This window comes from Leptonychotes weddellii, chromosome 5 (assembly GCF_054177405.1).
Source record: "Leptonychotes weddellii isolate Sample4059 chromosome 5, ASM5417740v2, whole genome shotgun sequence".
In the NCBI taxonomy this organism is placed as follows: domain Eukaryota; kingdom Metazoa; phylum Chordata; class Mammalia; order Carnivora; family Phocidae; genus Leptonychotes; species Leptonychotes weddellii.
The window spans coordinates 141299178-141324571 of record NC_138373.1 but is presented as its reverse complement, the minus strand read 5'-3'; the positions used below and the strand labels follow the sequence as shown (position 1 = coordinate 141324571).

The 25394-nt window shown below is 41.7% G+C and overlaps 1 protein-coding gene across 1 annotated transcript in view; it reads right to left on the bottom strand.

Moving 5' to 3' along the window:
- The window catches only part of ANO4 (anoctamin 4), a 277492-nt gene extending 254259 nt beyond the window's left edge, over positions 1–23233 (bottom strand). Inside the window, exon 1 of the mRNA XM_081822277.1 lies at positions 23079–23233. The gene's annotated coding sequence lies outside the window, so the exon portion shown is untranslated. The remainder of the gene's footprint in view (positions 1–23078) is intronic.
- Positions 23234–25394: the final 2161 nt, after the last annotated feature.

The following is a 25394-nucleotide window of genomic DNA, read 5'->3' as shown; positions in this document are numbered from 1 at the left end:
AATTGTGTAAGACTGTTGAATCACAGACCTGTACCAGTGAAACAAGTAATATATGTTAAAAAAAAAAAAAAGATAGTAGGAAAGGTAAAATGAAGGGGGGATATTGGAGGGGGAGACGAACCATGAGAGACTATGGACTCTGAGAAACAAACTGAGGGTTCTAGAGGGGAGGTGGGTAGGGGGATGGGTTAGCCTGGTGATGGGTATTAAAGAGGGCACATATTGAACGGAGCACTGGGTGTTATACGCAAACAATGAATCATGGAACACTACATCAAAAACTAATGATGTAATATATGGTGATTAACATAACATAATAAAATTAAAAAAAAAAAAAAAAAGACTCCATGAATAGGTTTCTTTATCTTCGCATTTTGGTTTTTTCTTGGTTTCAAGAGAGAAGCTATTTGTCACATTGTAAATAGCTATCTAAACAGATGGTTCCTCACATATTAGATGCTATCATAGCCACAGAGATTCATGACATGACATTTTTAATATCTGGTAATTACTTAAATTTAAAAGAGTCAAAGTCAGATTCTATAAAAACATCATTTTGCCTTTAAAATTAATGCTACTCCCACTCCCCTTTAAACATCTAAGTATGTGAACTCAGTGTGGGGAAACCTAAAAATTTGGGGAAATTGTAACATTTTAAATCACAGAAAAATATCATGTCTTCATTCAATGATACTAATAAAAACTAACCTAAAAGTACTGCATTTACAGCAAAGCTGTAACAAACCAAATAAAGCAATTAGATTCAATGAATGCATTGAGGACCTCTGATGCTCAGGCCCTGGGTTAATACACTGAATATACAGGAATAAGATGAAGTTCCTGACCCAGGGGCACTCAGAGACCTAAGAGAGCTGGATATGTAAGCACATAAATTAAAATGCAGCATGAGGAGGGCTGAAATAAATGTAAAATGTACAAGGTCAGGGTCGTACCATTTTCCCTGGCTTTCAAAGAATTTGTCATCTCCACAACCTTCATTCCACCCACCGTGTGAAATTACGTGTATTACAAAGCATTGAGGACTTGTCTCTGGTCCCTCTGGTTTGGTTTTGACCTTGTTTTCTGCTGAGTTAGAGGAAAGAATGACTCTGAGGTGAGCACAGTATGCTCTGTACATACTAAGACTCAAATCTTCCATCGCTTCGACTCCACATGGTCTCAAACACTGTGGGTTCTGGCATTACTCAAATCCTACCTGAATAGCTTCTCCGACCGTTTTGTTAAACAACTTTATTACATTAATTAAGTCACACTTCCAGCATAAAAATGGCCCTCCTACGCAGCTTAATGTGAATAAGGGGTGGCATTATCAGACAAGAACTGAGATGTAAGATTCTCTTGCCAATCAGTCACAGAACTGCAACTTAGACCCTTGGAGCCTGACTCAAAAATCCAAACCTTCTAGCAGTGCCTCTCCAGAGAAGTTTACTTTGCTATCCACCCCCAGGGTATCAATAAAATCTTTCATTCCTCCCAGTTTTAGGAAAACAGGGTTTTACCACATTTTCATTCCTTCTCGGTACATTTAAGGAAACAAAGCAATCTGACATTTTAACTCACTTTAACTGATGTCCTTCTCAGATAGGCAGCTTTCTCCTTGCAAACGCTAATAGCTGGAATGACGGTTTAATCAAGCGAGCAGTACCACTAACTCACCTACAAGCACTACGGCTGCTGGACTCACCTCTTGTCAGCCTCCGTAAGAGTGTGACCAAGAGTATTAGCTATCATTTTATACTTTACCAGCACCATTCCTTCCAGAACACATGTTCAATTGAATGATGCTCTGAGGAAGCATACGAACAAAAATGATCACCTGGTAATTAGCCCAACCGTCCATGGGTATCAGGTGGTTTTCCAGTTTAAAAGTAGTCTGTAGCGGGCGCCTGGGTGGCTCAGTTGGTTAAGCGACTGCCTTCGGCTCAGGTCATGATCCTGGAGTCCCTGGATCGAGTCCCGCATCGGGCTCCCTGCTCGGCAGGGAGTCTGCTTCTCCCTCTGACCCTCCCCCCTCTCATGTGCTCTCTCTCATTCTCTCTCAAATAAATAAATAAAATCTTTAGGGCGCCTGGGTGGCTCAGTTGGTTAAGCGACTGCCTTCGGCTCAGGTCATGATCCTGGAGTCCCAGGATCTAGTCCCGCATCGGGCTCCCTGCTCGGCAGGGAGCCTGCTTCTGCCTCTGACCCTCCCCCCTCTCATGTGCTCTCTCTCTCATTCTCTCTGTCTCAAATAAATAAATAAAATCTTAAAAAAAAAAAAAAAATCTTAAAAAAAAAAAAAAAGTAGTCTGTAGCTAAATGTAGGAGGTGTCCTCAGAGGACACTCTTACCCAAATTTGCACCACCACCCACCCTGTCCTTGCATTTTCTCCTTGAGATGCTAACAGGTGGTCCTCAGTTTAGGAAAGAAGGAGTTACTAAGCCTTTTGTTCAGAACTCAGAAAGGAAGCTCGCCATGTGACTAAGGAGTATGTATGCCTCTTAGACTGTCAGGATGAAGCCCCAATGCTGGCTCATGCTCAATAAATGTGGGGTAGACTGGTGAGTGAATGCAAGAAGTGGAGTTATAAGTCACGGTAAAATTCAAGGTCAGTTCACAAAAGCCCACATGACTAAAATAAAGCACTCAGAACCATGAACGGAGGATGAAGCACTCTGGGCACCAGTAGCTGCTCCTGCATCAGGGCTGGAAGGGGCACAGGAGCCACTCATTTAGAAAGGAAGAAAGACCAGAGAGGTCAGGAAACTCATTCAGAGTCACACAGCTAGGCTCCCAACTAGCACCCTATATGGACAGAGGAGCTGCAATTTGAGGAACAACCTGGTGCAGTCAGACAGGTATTAACTGTTAGACTTTGGGGCAACTACTTCCCATCTCTGTTCCTGGTTTTCATGGCTGTAAAATAAGGATGACTCCAAATGCTGATGGCCGATGTCCAAGCTGCCAGCATCATACTGAGCGCATGGAAGACCCCTAACACAGGACCTGGTACACAGTAGGCACCCAGTAAATATTAGCACTTTATCTTTCCCCTACACATCACCCAAATGGCCTCCTTCAAAGCCCGAAGAAGCTCTGCATTTCCATGGGATCAAGATTTTGTGTCACACAGGGACAGAGGCAATGGAGTAACCCTGTAAAGAAATGCATGGGAATGATAAACCCTGAATTCAGAATAGCACTTACCTCTGAGGGGAAAGGAAAGGTACATGAGGGCTTCAAATTTACCAGCAATATTTGAGGTCTTCAGCTAAGAAAACACATATTTTAATGTGTTTCTCATATCTGAAATATTTCATGAGAAAGTGTTTAAATAAAAGACCCAAATCCTTGAGAAAATGGCACAAGGAACCACAAAGTATATATAAGGGGGCAAAAAAGGGGAAAAGTTTGGGAACATGGGGAACTGTCCCAGGGAGGGGTCCTGAACAACAACAGTAGGATGCTGGGGTGGTCCCTGAGGAAACAGGCTCAAGAAGGATACATGACAACCTTGAACTCCATCACAGTTTCATCTGGTCCTCCTAAGAAATGTATAGAGAAACAGAAAATATTGCTTATATTTACATTTCCTTTCAACCTTTAGGTTTGAGGTATAAATGCCTTTTGCCCAGGGGGAAAAAAAATAAAAACCCAGCCACATTGAAGGGGTCACATGTCCTAACTGAGTCAGCTCAGCCACACTGACCACAGACCTTAGCAGCTAGGCTTTTCCCAGCCCCTCCTGATAGCTCTGAAGATGTGGAAAAGAGAAGAATTAGGGGAGAAAAAACAACTGAGCCAAGACAGAGGAATCCATTATGAACTCATTCTCTCCTCATTCTGATCCCAGCCAAATTTTAAAATGCTCTTAAATTAGTCTGTTCTTAATTTGACAAGAATATATGCATTTCACAAGGCATGCAGTAGGTTCTTAAATACACAGAATGAAATCAGTACCCCCAACTGCATACAGATGGTCCATGTTTGGAGAGATGGAGAACTAAGAAGACACAGTGAGGGGCGCCTGGGTGGCTCAGTCGTTAAGCATCTGCCTTCAGCCCAGGTCATGATCCTGGAGTCCCAGGATTGAGCCCTGTGTCAGGCGCCCTGCACAGCAGGAGGCCTGCTTCTCCCTGTCCCCCTGCTTGTGTTCCCTCTCTTGCCATCTCTTTCTCTGTCAAATGAATAAAATCTTAAAAAAAAAAAAAAAAGACCTAGTGAAAGGAAGAGATTTGTCCAAAGACTTAACATGTTCCAACGTGTCTCTGAGCAAAATCATCTTCTTTAAGTTTCCACACCCTCAAAGGAGTATTATTAATACCTAATTATAGTAAGTTGAATAGTGCTCTCTAAAACATACGTTCACCTAGGACCCCAGAATGTGACCTTACTTGGAATAAGGGTCTTTGCAGATATAATTAAGGTAAGAATCTCAAGATGAGCTCATCCTGGATTAGAATGGGCCCTAAAGGGGCGCCTGGGTGGCTCAGTCGATTGAGCATCTGACTGCATTTTGGCTCAGGTCATGATTTCAGGGTCCTGGGATGAAGTCCAGGGTCAGGCTCCATGCTCAGCGGGGAGTCTGCCTAGGGGTTCTCTTCCTCTCCCTCTGCCCTTTCCCTTGCTCACACACTCTTTCTCTCAAATCTTTAAAAAAAAAAAAAAAAAAAAAATAGAATAGGCCCTAAATCCAGTAACAGTTGTCCTTAAGAGACAGAAAAGGGAAGACACACCCAGAGAAAGCCATGTGAAGATGGAGCCAGAGATTTGTGTTACACTGTCACAAACCAAAGGAAGTCACCAAAAGCTGGAAAAGGAAAAGGAAGTTCTTCCCTAGAGCTCCTTAGAGGAAGCACAGTCCTGCTTGATTTCAAACTTCTGGCCTCTAGAATTATGAGAGAACAAATTTCTGTGGCTTGATGCCACTAAGTCTGTGGCAATTTGTTTTAGTGGTCCTAGGAAACTAATATAATACCTTACAGGGTCAATGTGAACATCAAATAGGATCATGCATGTGAAAGCCCATGGTGAACTATTTAAAGGGATGTAAGTGGTAGCTGTCACTGAGTCAGAATTTGGAGGAGTAACTTATCTTCTGTGAGGAAAAAATTCTAGACCTGCCCCTGAAGACACATACCCAGCAGCTCTCTCCAGACAGTACTATTAGAATGTTGGGATCCGCCTCCTTTTCTTGCCGGCTCCAGACCTATTCACTCCACTAATATGGTGTGCCTTTGAGGAGGATTCAAGTGTCAGCTGGTGCACAAAGAAGGCACCCATCTGCTCTCGGACACTGACCACGTGGCAAGCATTACACTCCGGGGTCACCATCTGCACTAACAACTCACATCCAAGTACGGTTCAATGTCAAACTTACTCTAATCCTGAATGAGCCAAGAACAAGGGCAGGTGACTCTGGGGCCAGAGTTTCCACAAACAGTGCATCTGGGTCAGAGTATTTCAGAGCAGATCAACTCCAGGCTGAAGAAGGGCGGGCCCAAGGCAAGGCCCTCAACTGTCAACCTCAGATCCAAGAAACCTCATCTAGGACAATTCCCAGGTATAACGTGATCCGGGATGTCTTGGGTGTTTATTATTTTCCTTTATACCAAAATCCACAGTCCTTGAGGGAATGGGGAGTAGATATACATTACTTGAAGTACGTAAACAGACAGTGTAAAAGGGCAGAAAGAACATCTTAGATGGATGAAGAAACACAGAGAAGGAAAAAGTGCTCCAAGAACCCCAAAGGAAAATGAATGGAAGAAAACAGTGGGATGGTCATCTCTGATGAATTTAATGGTAACTTTCAACTTCACAGTATGCTTGAATAGAAGCTGGTACTGTTCTCATTTTACAAATCAGAACAAAGAACAGGAGGCAGGCTGGCAATTCTGTGTTCAGAGAAGAGACATCTCCTTATCAGGAATTAACAGAGTAGACTCAGTAGCCTTCAAAGGTTTCTCTCAATTCTGAAATTCACCTTTCTCAAATGTAAAGTTTTCAATCACTCCCTCCTACATAAGGTCAAGGTTCTTGGCATATAGCACTGAAGGCTCTCACAATCAGGCCTACTTTAGCAACTAAACCAGGGAAAGAAGAGTATATAGGAGTATCAGAGATAAGATGGAAAGGAGGCAGGCAGAGGTTAATCATGAAAGGCTAAAGAGATTTAACTTTATTCTCTAGATGACTGGAAACTACTAAAGTTACAAAGGGAGTGGCATAACCAGATTTGCACTTTAGAAAGATTACGGCAATAGCCATGTGGAGAATGGACTGGAGAGACTGCAAGGAAGACCAGTGGAGAATGGATTGGAGAGACTGCAAGGAAGACCAGGGACTAAATATAGTCCAGACAAAGGTGAAAAGGGTTGAACCAAGGCAGGGAGAGTGGGGATAAGGAGACAGACTCAGCAAGGCTTACTACCTGAATGTGGGGAACAGGACAAAGCAAAGAACCTAGGATTAGTCTCATTTTCTGCCTTGGACAACTGAGTACATTCAACAAGATAGAAAACACAGCTAGGACAGAAAAGAATTTGAGGCAAAAAGATGGTTTTTGGTTAACCTGAGTTAGGGTGCTGTGGGACATCTATATGGATATGTCAGGGAAGATGTCAGAAAGGGTCAGGTGGAAGATCTGAGCCTAAAATACAGAATACAAACCTCAGATGAAATAGGATTAGTGGCTACAGACCAGGAAGGGTAGATGGAGTAAGAGGAGGCAAAGGGCAGACTCTCTGAGGAGACTGTTATTTTAAGGGACATATGTAGGAGAAGGTCTAGTGATGGACAGAGAAGCAGAACAGAACTCATGGCTACAGAGCTTTAAGGAAGACATATCCCAAGAGTTGAAATATCCCATAGAGAGAGAGTATATTCCAGTGAATCATAACTATTTACGTAATAATTTTCTCTTCTGAAAGCCTCAAAGGGGCCAAGGACCCTACATTTTCATTTTTACATCCTCAATACTTTACACAATGGCAGGTGCATAGGAGGTACTCAAAAAGTATTAGATGAATTAAGTAACTAACTAGATTTATGGTCATGAAAATAGCAGTAATTGTGTGTCGGCCCTAAAAACTTTAAGTTGACTGACTTTTTGAATCCTTACAAAAACACAATAGTGTAGGTACTACCATCATCCCTACTTTATTTTTAAATTTCAGAGCAAATAAGACCAAACAGAAAGTTCAGATTTTTTTGGCTACTATTCTGTGTTTTAGTCAAATGATAAGAATATTTCTAAGTAGTACAACTGAATTTATACAGCAATTTTTTTCCTCAAGATGCAAGACAGATTAAAAAAAAAAATCAAATGTTGGGTCAGGTGAGAAGAGGTATCACCTAATTGTTCTCCTGCCCCTTGTAAATTCTTGAGCTTTCTGGTCAATCCCTATTCCATCATTAAACCACATTATAAAATAATTTTCTGTGCACAAATTAAAGTGACACCTTCAGTTTCATCCTGAATCTTCAACTCAAAAATATTAGCTTTAGCAGACTTTGCAGTGTTGTAATTTGAAGCTACCAGTACAAACCATAAAATTTCTTTAAGAAAACATGAGGGGTGGTAAGGTCCTTAACAGTCGTAACAATGACGGTTTTGGTGTTTGGGATTTGCAAAGATAACAAAAGCAAAAAAACAAGTGGGACTACAACACATTAAAAGCTTTCACACAGCCAAAGAATACCATCAACAAAATGAAAAGGCAATCTACAGAATACATGTATCAAATCCTTATGTTGTACGGCTTAAATTAATATAATGTCATACATCAATTAACGATAAAACTGGGAGTAAAATGCATGTACAGACGGATAATGTACAATATCCAAAATCACTTAGATGGAACTTTTAAATCTTCCTGGTTGCATTTTATTTAGCAAGGAAATGGTATCTAATGCTTCATAAAATGGTAACAGTAATACTAATAACACTTGAAGCCCTGACTTGGGATTAAGTGGGGAAAACTATCCTTTTCATGCTTTATCACTCAGATCCTCTTTGCACACTATGCTATTCTAAGACCAAATGATGCTCTGATAAAAGAGTATAAGATTAAAATAGTAAAAGATTTGCCCTCTGTCACACTTTTCCTAGAACAGAGAAAATGGTTCAATGTTAAGGTATCAAAGGACTTCTCTGCATGGGGAAGGTAAGTGAGAACATCAGCTGCAATATCAGCAAATTTGAGAGCAGGCAAAAGCAAAGTGAGTACTCAAAGCACCAAGAAAACAAATCATTGTGTTGAGCAGGAGCTAGTAAACTGGGAAGAAATTTAAGGGTAAGTCAATTAATGGTAATTAGATGAAGATAATCAAGGATGAATGAAACCCAAGTACAATGATTATTACAAAGAGTTTCAAGGATTAGGGATACAGCCTTAGTTTAAGGACAGAACCAAGACTTTAATAACCAAGTCTTTAATTCAACAAATACTGATCAACAATTATGTATCACTTATTGTCCAAGACCATAGGGATCCAAATTCAAATCAGACATTTTCCCTGCCTGCCTGGCGCTTACCATCTGGCAGGGTGATGATACACACTCAACTAGGACTCACTGTGGTTGTCTGAATAAGGTGCTATGGGAACACAGAGGAAGGAGCATGGGGTAGCCCTCAGAGAGAGATGGCATTTGATCCAGATCTTAAATTTTATCAGGGAGAAGAGAAGGAAGAACAGGGCACTCTCAGTAGGAGTTCAGCATAAGTAAAGGCAGGAAGACATTACAGTACACCAGCAGGGCCAGAATGTAGGATCTTTGAGGGCAACAAAGCTAAGAAGATAGCCCAGGCAAAAGCATGAGAGTCTTAAACTCCATACTAGGACATTTGGACTCATTATCGGTGGTCCCTGACCACCGAGAGTTTGCATTTTTTTATTTGTGTAACACCTAAAATTTATCCTTAGAAACATTTAGTATATTCATAATGTGTGCAAACATACCACTATCCAGTTCCAGAAAACTTTCAAACTTTCAGCACTCCTAAAGGAAACCCTATATACATTAAGCAAGCACTCCTCATTTTCCCCTTCCTCCAGCCCCTGGCATCACTAATCTGCTTTCTGTCCCTATAATTTGCCTATTCTGGTTATTTCATATACATGGAATCATAAGATATATGACCTCTTGTGTCCAGCTTCTTTCACTTAGCACAATGTTTTCAAGGTTCATCTACACTGTAGCATCTATTAGTACTTAATTCTTTTTTGCAGCTGAATAATATTCCATGGCGTGAGTATACCATATATTGTTTATCTATTCATCAGCAAATGGACATTTAGATTGTTTATACCTTTTGGCTATTGTGAGTAGTGCCACTAGGAACATTGGTGTACCAATTTTTGTTTGAACACCTGTTTTCAATTCTTTGGGGTATGTACCTAGAAGTAGAATTCCTGGGTCATATGATAATTCAATGTCCCAGTTATTGTAGAAGTACCAAACCCACTGATGGTTTTCAAGCCAAGGAATGGCATGTTGGGATCAATGTTTTAGCCAATGATAGCCAGTGGCTGGAGAAGGACAAAAGAGACTGGTAAGAGAGTGAAGTCCAAGAGGCCATCCAGGAGGCTACTGCCCCAGTCAAGAGTAAAAAGTTTTAATCCACACCAGGGGAAGTGACCACGAGAATGAAGAGAAGAGGGTAGATTTCTGAGGCAGACTGTGCAAGAAATTGATGAACAACTAAATATGGGAAAGGATGGAAGAAATTTTATTCACAGCTCTATGTTAGAGTTCGCTCATCCCCAGTGCTTAACAGGGACCCTGCTCCATAAGTAATCAAAGAAAAATGTCATGTCTGGCTGAATAATGATGCATGACATTGTTCATAAGAGAACTGACAGATCATGACTGTACATGAGGGGTTAATGAGGACTTTTTACTCTGAGAAACAGGATGGATAGTGATGCATTTTGTTGAAACAAGCAACACTGAAATGGTTTAGACAGGTGTTCATGGAAATATGAAGGTAAGGATGTCCAGCAGACAGCTAGAAATTCAGAACGAAGTCTCAGGGTAAAAAAAAAAAAAAAAAAAAGGGACAAAAGACCGTATTTTGAAACAGACTATTGGTAGCCTTACTCATTAGGATCGCTCATTTAGATATCTAACTTCATAAATTAACTCAAAATACAATGGCATAAGTATCTTCCTAGGAAGAACTGGGGAAAATAAGTAAAAACAGTGGTGTGGGTTGTGGCTTAATCTACATTATGCCCAGAGCTAGGACTCTGGCAGCCCCAGGCACATCTCATGTTGGCAGATCATGCAATCGTCAAGCATCTACTTTCCTAAGATTGTCTGCACTGGAAAGGAGGTGCTTCTACAAGGAAGTTCACATAAAAGGAAGATAATACAACCAGGGTATGAGGAGGACAGCATGGCATCTATTTTGGGCAAATATCATTAGCCCAGTCCCAAGGACTCAGATCTGAAACCTACCTGAGAAAAGGGCCTCCTTTGAATCAAGGAAGCAATGTGTGTGAGATAAGTTGTGATAAATGGTGTCATTGGCTCTAATTCTTTATCCTTCCCTAATTCCACATTCTTCTGCCATGTAACTTTACAGTGCCTCCCACTGAGAGATATTCTGCCCCATCCTTAACTCTGGGCTCAGCCATTTAGCATGGATTGGTCAATGGGATATGAGCAAGTATGTTGCCAGCAGAAGCTTGCAAAGCTTTCTCTTTCATGACATCATGCCAGGGCTAACCTACTGGAGGATGAAAGACTTATGGAACAGAGCAGAATCGTCCAATTGCTCCAGCTGAGGTCAGCCTAGATCAGCCAATAGCCAGCCAAAACACTGAATGAGCCCCACCCAGATCAACAGAACCACCTAACCCCAGATGCACAAGTAAATGCTTAGTGTTGTAGGCCACTGAGGTTTTGCAGTTGCTTGATATACAGTATTCCTGCAGTAAAGATCAACTGAAACAGGATTCTTTGCCACAGTTCTTTGTTGACTCAACACTGTGGAAACTTCAGGGAACACAGAGCCCCTGTGTGGGACCCAGCTTTGAGACAGTCCCATTTTCACAGGCATCAGGGAGGATTTAAGGAACATTAACAAAGTCTTCAAGTAATTTCCTTGTACAATAGACCTGGCATATACCCCCAGAAAAAATTGTTCCTATGACCCCCATATGGTTTCAGAAGGATTCAAAGTACTGTTTTTCAACTTAAAAGTTGCAATTCATTAATATGAATGACATCAATTTAGTAGATCTTAATGAGTACTTTTTTTGGGGGGGGGGGAAGAATGGAATGAAAAATACCAGAATCCATGACAAATAATAAGGCTAAATATTTTCTGAAACTTTTTTCAGGGGAGATGAGGGGAGGGGAAGATCACAATACAAAAGTATTTCACACTTTGAGTCAAAAAAAAAAAAAAAAGAAAGAAAGAAAGAAAAAACCCAAACTTGAAAGCCACAAGCTGAGAGAAGGCAGCTGAATAGCATTCTACAGCCTACCAAACTGGGCATCCAAGCCCAACCCAGGAGAAATGAGACAGGTAAGAGAAGGAATCAGTGAGCCAGAGTAATTAATAGCAGCTTTCGCTCGCATTTTAGAATTTTAAAAACACTTTTGTCTACTGTACCTCATTTGAGTCTCATAACAGCTCCGTTTCACAGATGAAGAAATCAAGGCTCAAAGAGGTCAAGCCCTTGGTGCTAAGGTAACAGAACACGTGACGCAGCATGGGCGAGAAGCCAGGTCTTTGGTCTCCACATTCTCACCATAATCTTCACCAGCTTCAAAGCATCTTTGAGATCGCTCTCAACCTGCTGCCACACTCAGAGATTGCACCCCGTTTCCAAAATCTAAAGTAAACCCCCTCTTGTTAGAGTCCCTAGTAGGGTTTCCTTTTTGTTTGCTTGGGGCGAGCAGGCTATGCACCGGGGCGGGAGCCGGGATCTAACTGCGCCGCCAGGTGGCCGGGCTCGCCCCGGGCGGCCCTGCGGTCTGCGCGGCGCTGGGGCTCCGGCTGCGGCCGCCGCTCCACCTACGCTCGCCCCGCAGGGCTCGACCGTCAGCCCGCCCGCCGCTGCCGCCTCCACCACGAAGCCCAGGCGCCGCCCCCGCCGCCCGCCTCCGCTCCCCGGGCACGCTCCGCCGTCCGCCAGCCCGCCGCAGCCACCACCGAGTCCCAGGAGCCCCAGGCGCCTCCCGCGTCCTCCGCCGCTGCGGGTTCTGGCCCGCACCTGGGCCAGCGACTGCGCTGCACCCCGCCAGCACCGCCCGCGAGAAATCCCTAATAGTGTCTTTGTTTTTCATCGAGCTGACCAAATTTTATTTGTGCGATGACTTAATAGCTGTTGCATCCACTAGCCTGCATCACCCTCATTCCATAAAGAAAGGGGACTTGTCCGGGTTCACCACAGTATCCCCAGCACCTGATGCAGCGCTTGGCACATAGGAGGCACTTGATGGAACAGCTAATTAATAAATATGAATCACACTACCTCGGAAGAGAAAACTACAGCCAACTCTCCCATTCTCCATTAGAACCCTAAGTCAGTTGTATCCTTATTTTCCTGAAAAAGACAAATTTCCAACCATGCAAGCTCATAACAAGGTGAACAGTGATCAGAAGGGGGTTACTCAACCCTTTAGCTGTCTCTTTGCTGGAGAAAACTATAAACTGAACCTGAATCCAGGTGCTCAGAAAATCTGCCCAGATGCTGGACCTCTTTTTCCACAGAACTAAGCCCTGATCCTCCACCTGGTTTTGCCTTTCCAAATTATTTACAAATCAGCTGGTACCCAACAAACTTGCTGAACTCTGATGAACTACATCTCAAAAATCCCAACCTACTTTAACTCGGCACTCTAACAAACAAGCAGCCAGTCATCTCCTCCCCATTCCGCCAAGGTCTGCGGAGACTTACCTCACCGGAGGCTTGAGAGCACCACAGTTCCTCCACCTCGCCTTCCCATTTATATCCTCTTCATTTCGACCAGCCAATGTGGTGGATGCCAGCCTGCCCCATCTTACTCCCCCAGCTGCTGCCAGTGTTGGCGCTCTATGACTCTCAGCTGAGTCTCTCTCTGGGCCTTGCTCTCAAAGAAAATTTCTCAAGATCACCCCCTTCCCTGTAACAGGTTGCATTCAGGCAATGATGGGCGGGTCCAAAAGCCCCATGGTGGAACAATTTTGAAGGGTCATCCCAGCTCCAGATCTCCTTTTGTGATGGGCTGAGGCCTTTGCGCATCATTGCAGTCCAGATCCACTCTCTGCCTAATCCTCCACCCTTCCATCCCCCCTACACACACATATTCCTTGATCCCAATAAACTTCTTATATGTACATCTCTCATTCAGAATCTATTTCCCAGAGAACCCAAACCAAGGTTGTTGGGTTTGGGGTTTGGTTTTTAGTATCTAAACAATGCATATGAAAAAGTGAGAACATTTATACCTCACAGGTCAATAATGTTCCCATCACAAGCGACCTCCCACTTACAACAGGTGGTAAAGCAAATGTCTTTATGGAGTGCTGTTTTGGGAACTCAGACACATGTTTTGATCAAAACAATACTACCAAGGATCTTTAAGAAGATTCCTTTCACAGCACCTGCCTGTTGGTAGCCATACATTCTTTGGTATAATATTGTTATCTGCATCTCATACTAAATTCCAAGCTCCACAACCATCACATGGGAGCATGTTAGAAATGCAGAATCTCACCCCCCCACACACACCCCTACTAAAAGAGGATCTGCAGTTTAACAGATCTCCAGGTGATTTTTATTCACATTAAAGTTTGAGAGCCACTGGTCTAAGCTTCAAAGCTTCAGTATCATATTTTAACTTTATGGAAATACTTGGGATCACCACTCACTCACATACCACATCTATTAATCATAAGTCCAACTGAAGCTATCTCTAAAATGCCCATCATATCCACACCTTTGGAACTATTTCAATCAGGCCCTCTTATCTCTTGAGGACAACACTTGGAGTAGCAAGAGTTTAGATGACTAGATGAATGGATGACTTTATTGGAGTATCTGAATGCCTTTGATTCTAAAGTATATTATTCTTTGCAAATCAGATTTAATACAGCTTTAAGTCAAGCTTTTCAATTTCTTATGTCAGAAATCCTCAAGTAACTTCATAGCTGCATCATTTAATTGACTTTGTCCTCATGTGCCATTAATAATTTCTTGATTCACTGATGTCTTCAATCTTCTAAAACTACCACACGGAGAGAAGGAATTAACAGGATTGTGCTAGAATCAGAAACTTGTTTTCTGAAAACAATACAGCCAAATTTAAAAGAACAAAGGGAAATTAGGAAACTTGAAGGAAGCTCAGTGATTTATTTCTCTTAGCCAATTGTCTTGTCAAATGAATATTTCCAATGATCCTCTTAGTCCTAAAGTGCAGGTAGTCCCCAACTAACGTGAGGTTTTCTCAGAGAAGTGGCATATAAATGGTGGTTAAGATTCTGGACCTGATCACAAATGTCAATTAATTCACTGAAAGCCAAAAAAAAAAAAAAAATTGGAAATATCAGAGTAATAGCCTGAGAGAACCCAACAAGCACATGCAACAGTATCACTATGGACAATGAGTTCAGTGCTCAACCTTGAATAGAAAGATACAGCTACTCCCAACTGCTGTGGAATCAGCCTTGGTACACTGACCCACTGCCTCAAACACCAGTCCCTTATCTAAACAACCTCTCCTCAAACACCTGCCCTTCTACTGTCATATCTTCTACCCTGTCAGTATTCTAGAAAACCACAAATCACCTTCCAAAAAGCCAGGACAAGTGGTTTTACTTGTTACAATTACCTCACTTAAGTAGGTTAATCATCAGACCCATATTTCACATAAACCTTACCAGTAAATGTTTTCTGTAAAGTTAAAATTGAAATACTCCTGGGGCACCTGGGTGGCTCAGTCAGTTAAGCATCTGACTCTTGGTTTCAGTTCAGCTCATGATCTCAGGGTCATGAGATCGAGCCCCTAGTCAGGCTCAGCGCTGAGTCTGTTTAAGATTCTTTTTCCCTCTTCCCCTATCCCTCCCACCATGTGCACACATGCTCTGTAAAAATAAATAAGTAAGTAAGTAAATAAATAAATAAATAAAATATTTTTTAAAAATTGAAACACTCTTTCAGGGACATTTTGACAAAAGGAAAAATTTTGAAGGCAGAAAGAGAAATAGGTAGGCACCCATTCCATTATGATTCATATAAAATATTAAATTAAAACCAGAGAAGGCAGAAAAAGAAAAAAAAAAGAAACTGAACAAATGCAATGAATAGAAATCAGCTACAAACATGGTGGATATTAATCCAACAGTATCAGCAATCATTTTAAATGTCTAATACATCACCTAAAGGACAAATTGTCAGAGTGGATAAAAACACAAGACCCAACCCTATGCTATGTATAAGAAATCCTCTTTCTTTCCTTCTTTCTTTTCTTCTGTCTTTCCTTCTTTCTTTCATTTCTTTCCTTTCTACCTTTTGACCTCTTTCACCTTTTTAAAATATAATGGCTTAGAAACGATATCTAATTTATATTGTCCTGTTTTTACAGCTGTCCTTGCATTACTCTATACCATGAATTGAGCTGGGCTGACACTCAAGCAGAACTCTTGGCTTCAGCCTGACTGGGCACATAGTGCACAAGCCGGGGCAGGTCAGTAAGCATCTCTGGGCATCTCTAAAAGGGAGACCACTGAGCTCCCAGCTGGGTCAGATTACTCTCGTGGTCACATCAGGAGCTCAAGTTGCAGGGTCACTTTTTGTGGCTCCCTACCTCTGAAATTTAAAACTCCCCTGTTTCTTTCAGCATCACTTCTTTTTTTTTTTTTTTAATTTTTTTTTTTTAAATGTTTTATTTATTTATTCATGAAAGTCAGAGAGAGAGAGAGAGAGAGGCAGAGGCAGAGGGAGAAGCAGGCTCCCTGCAGAGCAGGGAGCCCGATGCGGGACTCAATCCCAGGACCCTGGGATCATGACCCGAGCCGAAGGCAGATGCCTAACCATCTGAGCCACCCAGGCGCCCCATTCAGCATCACTTCTGAATGTATCTGGTCACAATTTGTTGAAAGAAGTTAAATTCATGCTATTAAATAGATACCTCTTCTAAAGTACTCTATATCTCAGACAAATTCATGGTATCACCATAGTCTGGCGTATCTTAAGTTTCCTGAGTTCACACATACAGAAGCACTGGTAAGCTTATGAGGTCACTAGGAAAGGTAAGGGAACATCTTGATCCCATGGCAAGACACAGTGCTGTGCTTAGATTGTAGGAACACAGGTAAAAGCTAGACACTTGGGAAATGATTACCAATCTGAAACACAGAATAGTCATTTCACATCTTCCTTCCCTTTCACAAATGAGGAGCCGCTCAGTCAGTTAAGCATCCAACTCTTGGTTTCAGCTGAGGTCACAATCTCAGGGTTGTGGGATCAAGCCCCGTGACAGGCTCTGTGCTCAGCATGGACTCTGCTTGAGATTCTCTCTCTTCCTCTCCCTCTGCCCCTCCCCCAGCTCGTGTTCTCCCTCTCTTAATAAATAAATCTTAAAAAAAAAAAGGTGACACCTTAAACCCTTAAACTTGGGGGGGAAATCTCTCTCTTTGGAAAGAAATTCCCTCCATGCTTTTGACTAGGATACAGTTTGCAAAAGGCTCTTGTTAAATATAAGATAAAATTCATTACAACCCACAAACACATTCTCAACAATTAGGTTAACCAGATTACTCCCACTAAGCAGAATTCAAAAAAACAGGACCAGATTTAATTGGTGTAAATCAGTGGTTCTTAACTGGGGACAATTTTGCACCCCCCCACCCAGGGACATTTGGCAATGTTTGGAGATAACTTTTGGTTGTCACATCTAGCATCCAGTTGGGTAGAGGCCAGAGATGCTGCTAAACATCTACAGTGCACAGGACAGCCCCCACAGCAAAGAATTACTCTGCTCAAAATGTCAGTAATACCAAGGTTGAGAAACTAATAGAAGTGAACAAGAAGAGAAAAGGCCTAGGTGCAGCATGAAATTTAGGAAGAATTAAGGGACAGGAAGAAATACGGAAAAAGGAAAATCAAAAGTGCCAAAGGCATACTTTATCAAGAACAGCCCCGGGGCACCTGGGTGGCTCAGTTGGTTAAGCATCTGCCTTTGGCTCAGGTCATGATCCCAGGGTCCTGGGATCAAGTCCCGCGTCGGGCTGCCTGCTCTGCAGGGAGTCTGCTTCTCCCTCTGCCCCTCCTCCCACTCGTTCTCTCAATCTCTCTCTCTCATAATAAATAAATAAAAAATCTTTAAAAAAAAGAACAGCCCCAGATAGAGCAGCAAGAACAGAGCCCTGGAAATGCCACAAAGGCAGGGCCCATTGCAACGACAAGGTATAACACACAGAAAGAGAAACTCAAAGGGAGGAAGTAGCATTAAGAATTAATGATGAACATGGAACAATGAGTTAGGGACCATGTCACATGCATTGCAGAATGTTTAGCAGCATTTCCGGCCTCAAACCCTGTAATACCTCCTGCCCACTTGTGTCAACCAAAAATATCTCCTGATGTTGCCAAATGTCCCCCATGAAACAAAATCATTTTTGGTTGAAAACCATTCTTCTAGAGGGATCTTTTTTAATTAAAAAATATATATATTTCCCCTCATTATTTCTTTCATCTTAGTCCTTTCTCCTAGGTTCAATTTCCTTCTTTTCTAAAATAGGCTTTTCAGTCATTCTTTAACTAGGTGTGCATTGATTATACTTTCCCAATCTTATTCCAAAAATGTTCTTATACTGACCTTCCTCTCCAATAATCATTTAGCTGGATTTAGAATTCTGAATTGGCTGAATGGACTATTTCCTTCAGCACTTTTAAGATACCAATCCACTATCCTCTGGCCTTTATCATTATTATTGGAAAGTCTATCCTCAGTTTGTTTCTCATTTGCAAGAAATCTGTTTTCCCCCCTCAGTATTCTAATATTTTTATCTTGGTGTTTTGTTGACTCACCATAATATGTCTATAATATGTTTAGTTTTACTTATTCTGCTTGGTATTCATTGTGTTTCTGGAATCTAAATATTTGTGTCTCTCATCAATTCTGGGAAATTCTCATTGTCTTTTTTTAATATTCTATGTCTCTCCATTCTTTCTAGTCTCTTAATCTAGAACAGGATTTCTATTAATTGTATGTTGGACTTTCTCATTCTGTCTTCTATATTTCAACTTCCTCCTTCTTGTTTTTCTACCTCCTATCTCTCTATTTTGCTTTTGGGGTAATTCCTACAGCTCTATCTTCCAGGCCTAATTCTCTCTTCAACTGTGTCTAATCTGCAGTTGAAATGGTCATAGAAAATATACTTCCTATATGCCAGGCTCTACACTGACCAAACAAATACATGATTAAGACACTAATTCTCAACTCAAGAACTTTATATCTAATAGGCCAGCCACACATGAAAAGAAAATTATTTCACAATCTTACAAGAGCAGAATTCAAGATGTCAACAGCAATTGCCAGTGGAAAGAGAAAAAAATGATTAAATATGCTGAGGAGAAAAGGAAAAGAATACACAGAGAAGGTCACCTCTTAGGTAGGTTTGAAGAAAAAAATTTCTAGGAGAAGAGTGTAAGGAAGGGTATCCATGCAGATGGCACAGCATGTGCAAAATCATGAATCTTTGAGGATCAGTAAAGAATTACAGGTAACCATGGTTGGATGCATCTGAAGAGAGTAGTGATAGATGTTAGGGGGTCAGATAAGCTAGTTAGGAAGGCCCTCAAGTACCATATATGAAGTGTTTAGACTTTATTCTGTTGGCAATGGGGGAAATAACAGAGGTTTTCACAGGTGATAGGAGAGGGCAGTAATAGAGGAAGGGAGGAAGAGAGCAAGAGAGAAAGACAGAGAGATGAATTTGGAAAAGTGACCCCTGTGGACACGGAAGAATTAAGACGTAGGGAAGCTGGTTATAAGAAGACTACACTAGTCCAGGTAGAGATGAATGAGTCTGAGCTGAGATAGTGTTCGTAGGGTTGATGATAATGCTCTTAATTAGAGATATTTCTAAGGTAAACATAATGCACGTGTGACCCAGTTGGCTGCGGCGGCTGATGGCCAGCAGAGAGTTGAGCATGAGGACACTGACTTTTTGGCTTCGGAGTCTGGACAGACTGTGACACCATTAAAGAGAGTAGGAAATTCAACTCTGAGAGCTACCAGAAGAAAGTTCCTTGTGCAGCACATAGTTTTAAGATGTCTGGGATATATCCAGTCTGAGAGTTCTGGAAGGCAGGTATAAATCCATCTTTAAAGCTTGGCAGGGAAATCAGACAGGGCAATAGCACTTTTAGAGTCGTCAGCATGCACCTGGGCACTGAACACAACGGGAGAAAGTGACCGAGAATCAGCTGGTGGCAGAGAGTGACCAAAAATGTGAGTCATGTGCGGGTAGTGAAGCAAGTTGCGAAGCTTGATCATCAAAAACTGGGTCTCAAACGTACATAGAATATCTGAGACAGAGCCAGTTTCCAGACTTTCCTCCTGTGGTTCTCTCAAATTTATCTTCTTTTAATTGATGAAATAATTCAGTAACATCTTTTGTACTCAATATATTTTTATGACTACATTTTAATGTTACATTTTTATAACAGCATATTTTAATACTTTATTATTTGTATTTTAATAGTATGTTAATGAAATAATTCAATAACAAAATATGTATGTGATCACCTAATGTGAAATCTTCTATCTTAGCACTTATTACACTGAATTAAAATACTTGATTTACCTATATGTCTCCTCCTCTAGACTCTGAGCTCCTTAGGGGTGATGCCTTACTCAGCTTTCTATTCCAAGGACTTATCACAGTACATGGCACAGAGTGGGAACTTAATATGTATTAGAGGGATGGATGGCTGGGAAGGATGAATGGATAGAGCCAGCCGGACAATGGAGACTGTTTTTGCAACTTAACCTGTACAACTGATTTACTGATTAAAATATTCTCCACCATGAGGAAGGAGTGCCATGTCCAGGGCCACCATGCAGAGTTTCACAGGTTGTTCACTGTGCAAGGTGGCAAGTAGGGTTAAGTAAAGTCAAATCAAGAGAACCTATTGTACAAGTTAGTCATGCAGTGGCATAGGGCAGTGGCAAGAGTAAAAACAGCTCAATAAAATAACAATCCCAGAAGCTCTCGGCCTTCTCTGTCTTTTTAATTGCTTCTAGAATTGTAGAGTGGTGGGGTTTATAAAGTGGAAACATTATTTTTAAATATGCTTGGAGAAATTCTTAAACATAAGAAAATCCCAACAATCAATAAATAAGTGTAGAGAGATTTTGTGACTAAAGCTTGTCAGCTCCTCCCATTAGACCTGCAGTGTGTGCAGAAGGAAGATGGCTTAGAAATGTGAAGGGATGTCTGGCAAAATCTGGAATCCTTAGGAAATTCTGGAGTAGTGGAACTGACTTATCTCACCCCAGAGGTTTCTTCAAACTAGCAAGAGAAGCAAAAACTAAAATATAAACAAATAATGACATTAACCTTACTTTAAAAAAAGAAAAAACAGGAAGGAAGGAGAAAGTAAACTAGATGCTTTCACACAGAAAATGGACATATTAAAATCAATAAATTGCTGTAAGAAACCAAATAAATATAATAAATAGCCTATACATAATCATAATTGAGACTTACAGAGGCTATGCCAGCATGTTCAATTTTCTATAATAAAATACATGCTTGTTTAATATATCTTCAAATGTTGAGGTTAACTTTGTAAGTATACAAATAAAAATAATAATAAACAGTTGCTTGGAAAAAATTCAGTATTTTTTTGCTAACGGAAAGTTCCCAGGAATGAAGAAAACTATGTGCTTTTAATTTGTTTTTCAAGATCTGCAAGTTAAAAATAGAAACCTCCTCTAGAAATTGGATTGCTTCTGAGTATGGTGCTCTATGGAAAGAAAAAAAGTCAACTCACAGAGAAACGCGATAAAATGTTAACCTGGCAGCTGCCATTTCACACTCCTCTTTGCCAAGAAATGCCAGAACCCTGCAGCCACCCTGGCCAAAGGCAGCACTTCATTTCTTAACTTCAGATTTTATTAAACTTTTAAAGCAAGCAGAGTCGATTTTCATTCATGATAACATCAAAACCCAGGAAATTTCAAAGTTCAACAACCCAGATCGTGATTTTTCTACTCTCAAAGTGATCCTCAATCAGGACAATTAGATAGTTCGTTTTTGCCATGGCAGAGCTAACGGTATGCAAATGTCCCTCAAGGCTCAATGGTGGGTAATACCATCTAGCCACTTAACCAAAGACACTTTGGAGGGGTTTCCCAGGGTATGCAGATGAACCTCAGAAACCAGAATCTCAGGAGAGGGCAGCCTGCAGAATACAGACTGCTGAAGCTTGCTTTGTGCCATGGACACAGCATCCCTGGAGGAGTCCAGGAATCTTCATTTTTAACAAGTTCAATGGTGATCCTTCACATTTAGTACTGCTTGAGATTGCTTTTGATAATCGGGAACTTCTGCAACATGAGCACCTCACCTCTAGGTGGCAGCATCTGTGAATTGTTCAGTGTCATTGGGAATGGTAAGTGTCAACTTCAAAAGATTTATTTCCAGAAGAGGAATTACACATTGGATTTGTCCAACTAAGCCATTACTCCTAAGTGCTATATCTATAGAAGAAAAATGTGGCAGGATAGATTTCTTTTCGTAATTTAGAGTTCCAACTTAGACTTCAGAAATAAAAACAATTAACTGGTTATCCCTGCATAAAGCTTTCTGTAACTCATTTAAAGTGAAATATAAGTGATAAATTTTAAGGCAATATGTTGTGAGCATATTTCTTGCCCTGACTGTTTCAGTCATGACTCCCAAAGATCACATAGATCAGCGGTTGGCAAACATTTTTTGCAAAGGGCCAGATCGTAAATATTTTAGGCTTTGCAGGCCATACAATCTCTGTCACAATTACTCAATTCTGCCATTGTCACAGGAAAGCAGCCAGAGACAATACCTAAATGAATGAGTGTGGTTATGTCCCAATAAAACTTTATATATGAACAATGAAATTTGAATTTCGTATAACTTTCACGTCCCAAAATATTATCATTCTTTTAATTTTTTTCCGACTGTATGGTCTGAATGTTTGTCCCCCCCACCCCCAAATTCATACATTGAGATCCTAATACCTGAAGTGATGGTGTTAGGAGATGGGGCCTTTGAGAAATGTTTAGGTCATGACAGTGGAACCATCGAGAATGAGATTAGCATTCTCATAAAAGAGACCCCCCAGAAGTTCCTTGCCCCTTCCACCATATGAGGATACTGTAAGAAATCTGAGACCTGACAAAGGGCCCTCACCTGACCATGTTGGCACCCTGATCTCAAACCTCTAGCCTCCACGACTGTGAGAAATGAATTTCTGTTCTTTATAAACCACCTGGTCTGGGCATTGTTACAGCAGCTATGACTAAGACGAAATTAGACTTAATGAATGAATGATGACACCAATCATTTTTTAAAAAGCAAAAACTATTCCCAGTTCTTGAGCTGCACAAAAACAGGTGGGCGGCTCAGATTTGGCCCATTGGCAGCAGTCGGCAGACCCCTGACATAGATCCATTTGGTGGAGCAACATGAATTGGTGGTAACTAAGGGACTCAAAAATGACTTACTGATAACTTTTCTGAATACAAGAGTTTAGCGCAAGAAAGATGCCTTGTCCCTAAACAGAGGATTAAAGAAATTAAGCAAACAAAAATGCATATGACAAAACTGGGAATTCTGATTCAGAGTTGATTTCCTGATGACTTTTTACCAAACAGAACTAACACTTAGATCAAATATTTCTAAACACATCTAACTTTCTTTCAAGGTCCAGCCAAGCCATGAAAGGCCAGTGAACACAGGGGAATTATTGGGGCCCACGGCATCATACAAGCAGAAACGCAGATGCAATTTGTTCAGCAGGTAAAGGCATAAAGGAACCCTTAAATACACTGAGTCCTGAATCTCCAACAGGGAGCCAACACCATTACCTGTCGTGTCTTGACTGAGGGTTTCCTGGCTGCTGCTGCTATAAGAAGGCACTGGAGTGATGGACAGTGACGCTGGGCAAGACAAAGGTGCAGCCGGCTCAGTCTTGCGGCTGAGGGATCGGTGGTACACAGGGATGCCCGCATCTTTGGAGACGAAGAGAGGCAGATCTGATGGGAGGGTGGGTCTGCCTTGTGTGTATGGGTTTTTCCAGTGGGTGAGCCCGATTGCAACAGGCCCGGAAACATCATAACCTGGCAAGACAAACACAGTAGGTTAGAAGCGGCAAGCAAAGCCCCTTACCATATCCATTTTCGTATTTCTCAAAAGTCTCAGCTATGAGTCAAATCGAACACCACCTGAGATAAGGGTGCATGTTACTAATACACAGGCAGGCATCAACACACTTCATGGATCGTGTTCACCATTCAACATACATTTAGTAAGCAACTGTACAAGGAGACTGTTACTATTTCAGCTCCGTAGATGAGGAAACTGGATCTCAACTTGCCCTGGGTCAAGCAGCCGGTAAGTGCCGGAGGCAGAATTTAAGCCCAGATCTGTCTGACTCCAAAATCTGTGTTCTTTCCCCTAAACCATAACTAACTACAGTACAAAGTGAAGGGAAAGAGATAGTTTAAAGTAGGACAGAAATGCCCCCCCCCACCCCACCCAGGATCTCAGGGGAGAAAGCTCTTCCGGGTGGAGGAACAAGGTCATGGAGAAGGTGGTATGAACTTGGCCCTTACAAGCAACCTAGAGGCCAGAGGAAACAGAGGGACAGATCTGTTCTGCAGATATGTTTTATTTGACCCATGCTTTTCTTAATTTGAAGTAAAATTAAAATTAAAATTAACAACAATAAAAACCTAGAGAGTTCTCAAGAGAATCCAGGTTTCTGGCTTCTCTTGAAAAATCTCTTGATCTTCTCCTCAAGATCAAGAGACATTGGACCACATTCCCACATGGCAAGTGTCAGCTGGAGCAACTCCAGCAGCTACTCTCTTCAGGTGGAGTGAGGGAATTCCAGTCTGCCACAGTCCCCACCACTCCTTAACACCCTACTCCCAGCCTGTTTCCCTCCTCTGTCTTATATTCCTAACTTCTCCAGGCCTTTATATTTGCAAACTAGATACAGGATTTAGGAATGTAAGTATATTCCGGGGGGGGGAAAAAAAAAAAAACAAGAATGGCAAGGTAAGTTGATACAAGACATTTGAGGGTCTTAAATGTCAATGTAAGAAAACTAAATTTTTTGGCAAGCAAAACAATACTCCTGAAAGTCTGTGAAGTGAGGACTGGCATAGTCAAATTAATGGCAGCTAAAGTAGCCAGAATCTGTCCCTTCTTGCTCTGGTGGTTGTCTCTTCTGAGAGGTCTCCTCTGACACCCCCACCCTTTTTTAACCATTTGAGAAGGAAAGCCCACTACAGAGTGTTGGTGTGTGGGGACTGGAGGTGTTGGAAGAGAAAGTCCAAATTAGGGAGGGCAGGTTGAGGAATCAAGAAAGCCCAGAAGAGGTAACAAGGAAGGACACCTGTGTAGATTCTGCAGCCTGAATGATGGTGTCTGGGGCCGCCCACCCACACTGTGCTGGAAACCACTTGAACAGGGTACGTGTCAAACAATCCCTGCCTACACTTTAACAGCCAAGCATTTTATTCTTCTCATGCGTGGCTCCTTCATGAACTGAGCCTTCCTCAAGGTTCGAGGGTGTCTTAGTCATCTTTGAAACTCCCTCCCAATGTCTCTCTGTCCAGCTCTTTCCCTCCCTCCTCTTCTACCAGTACTCAGCACAAAGCTAGGCTCGGAGCTGGTACTCAGTGGATACCCACTGTTCACTGAGTTCCTAGATGCTGGTGGCAAGGAGAGGATACAAAAAGCTGTGAAGGAGAGGCTAGGGGAGTATTACTAAGGGACCACATTTAAGTGTTGGCAGCAGGAAAGGAAAAGAAGTCCAGAGAGATACGTGACATTGACTAAAGAAAGTAGCTTGGGGCCCCCAGGTAGCTCTGTCCCTCACTAGCTAGATGTCAGAGAACACTTGCGGCACACAGAATGGTAGATTTCCTTATCCTAACTGTGGCGATCAGGACTGGCCTTGCAAGGGCTGAGGAAGACGGAGTGTGTTTTTAGACATGAGGAGTTTGAGCCTTCATGGAAATATCTATGTGGAAATGTCTGGCAGGTAGCTGAGAGAAAAATGGAAGGATCAGAACTGGGACCAAAGCCATAAATCTAGTAGTTACCCACAAAGAAGTCACGGGTGAGGCCTGGGAACAAACAACCTACTTCATTGTCATAAAATAATAAATCCA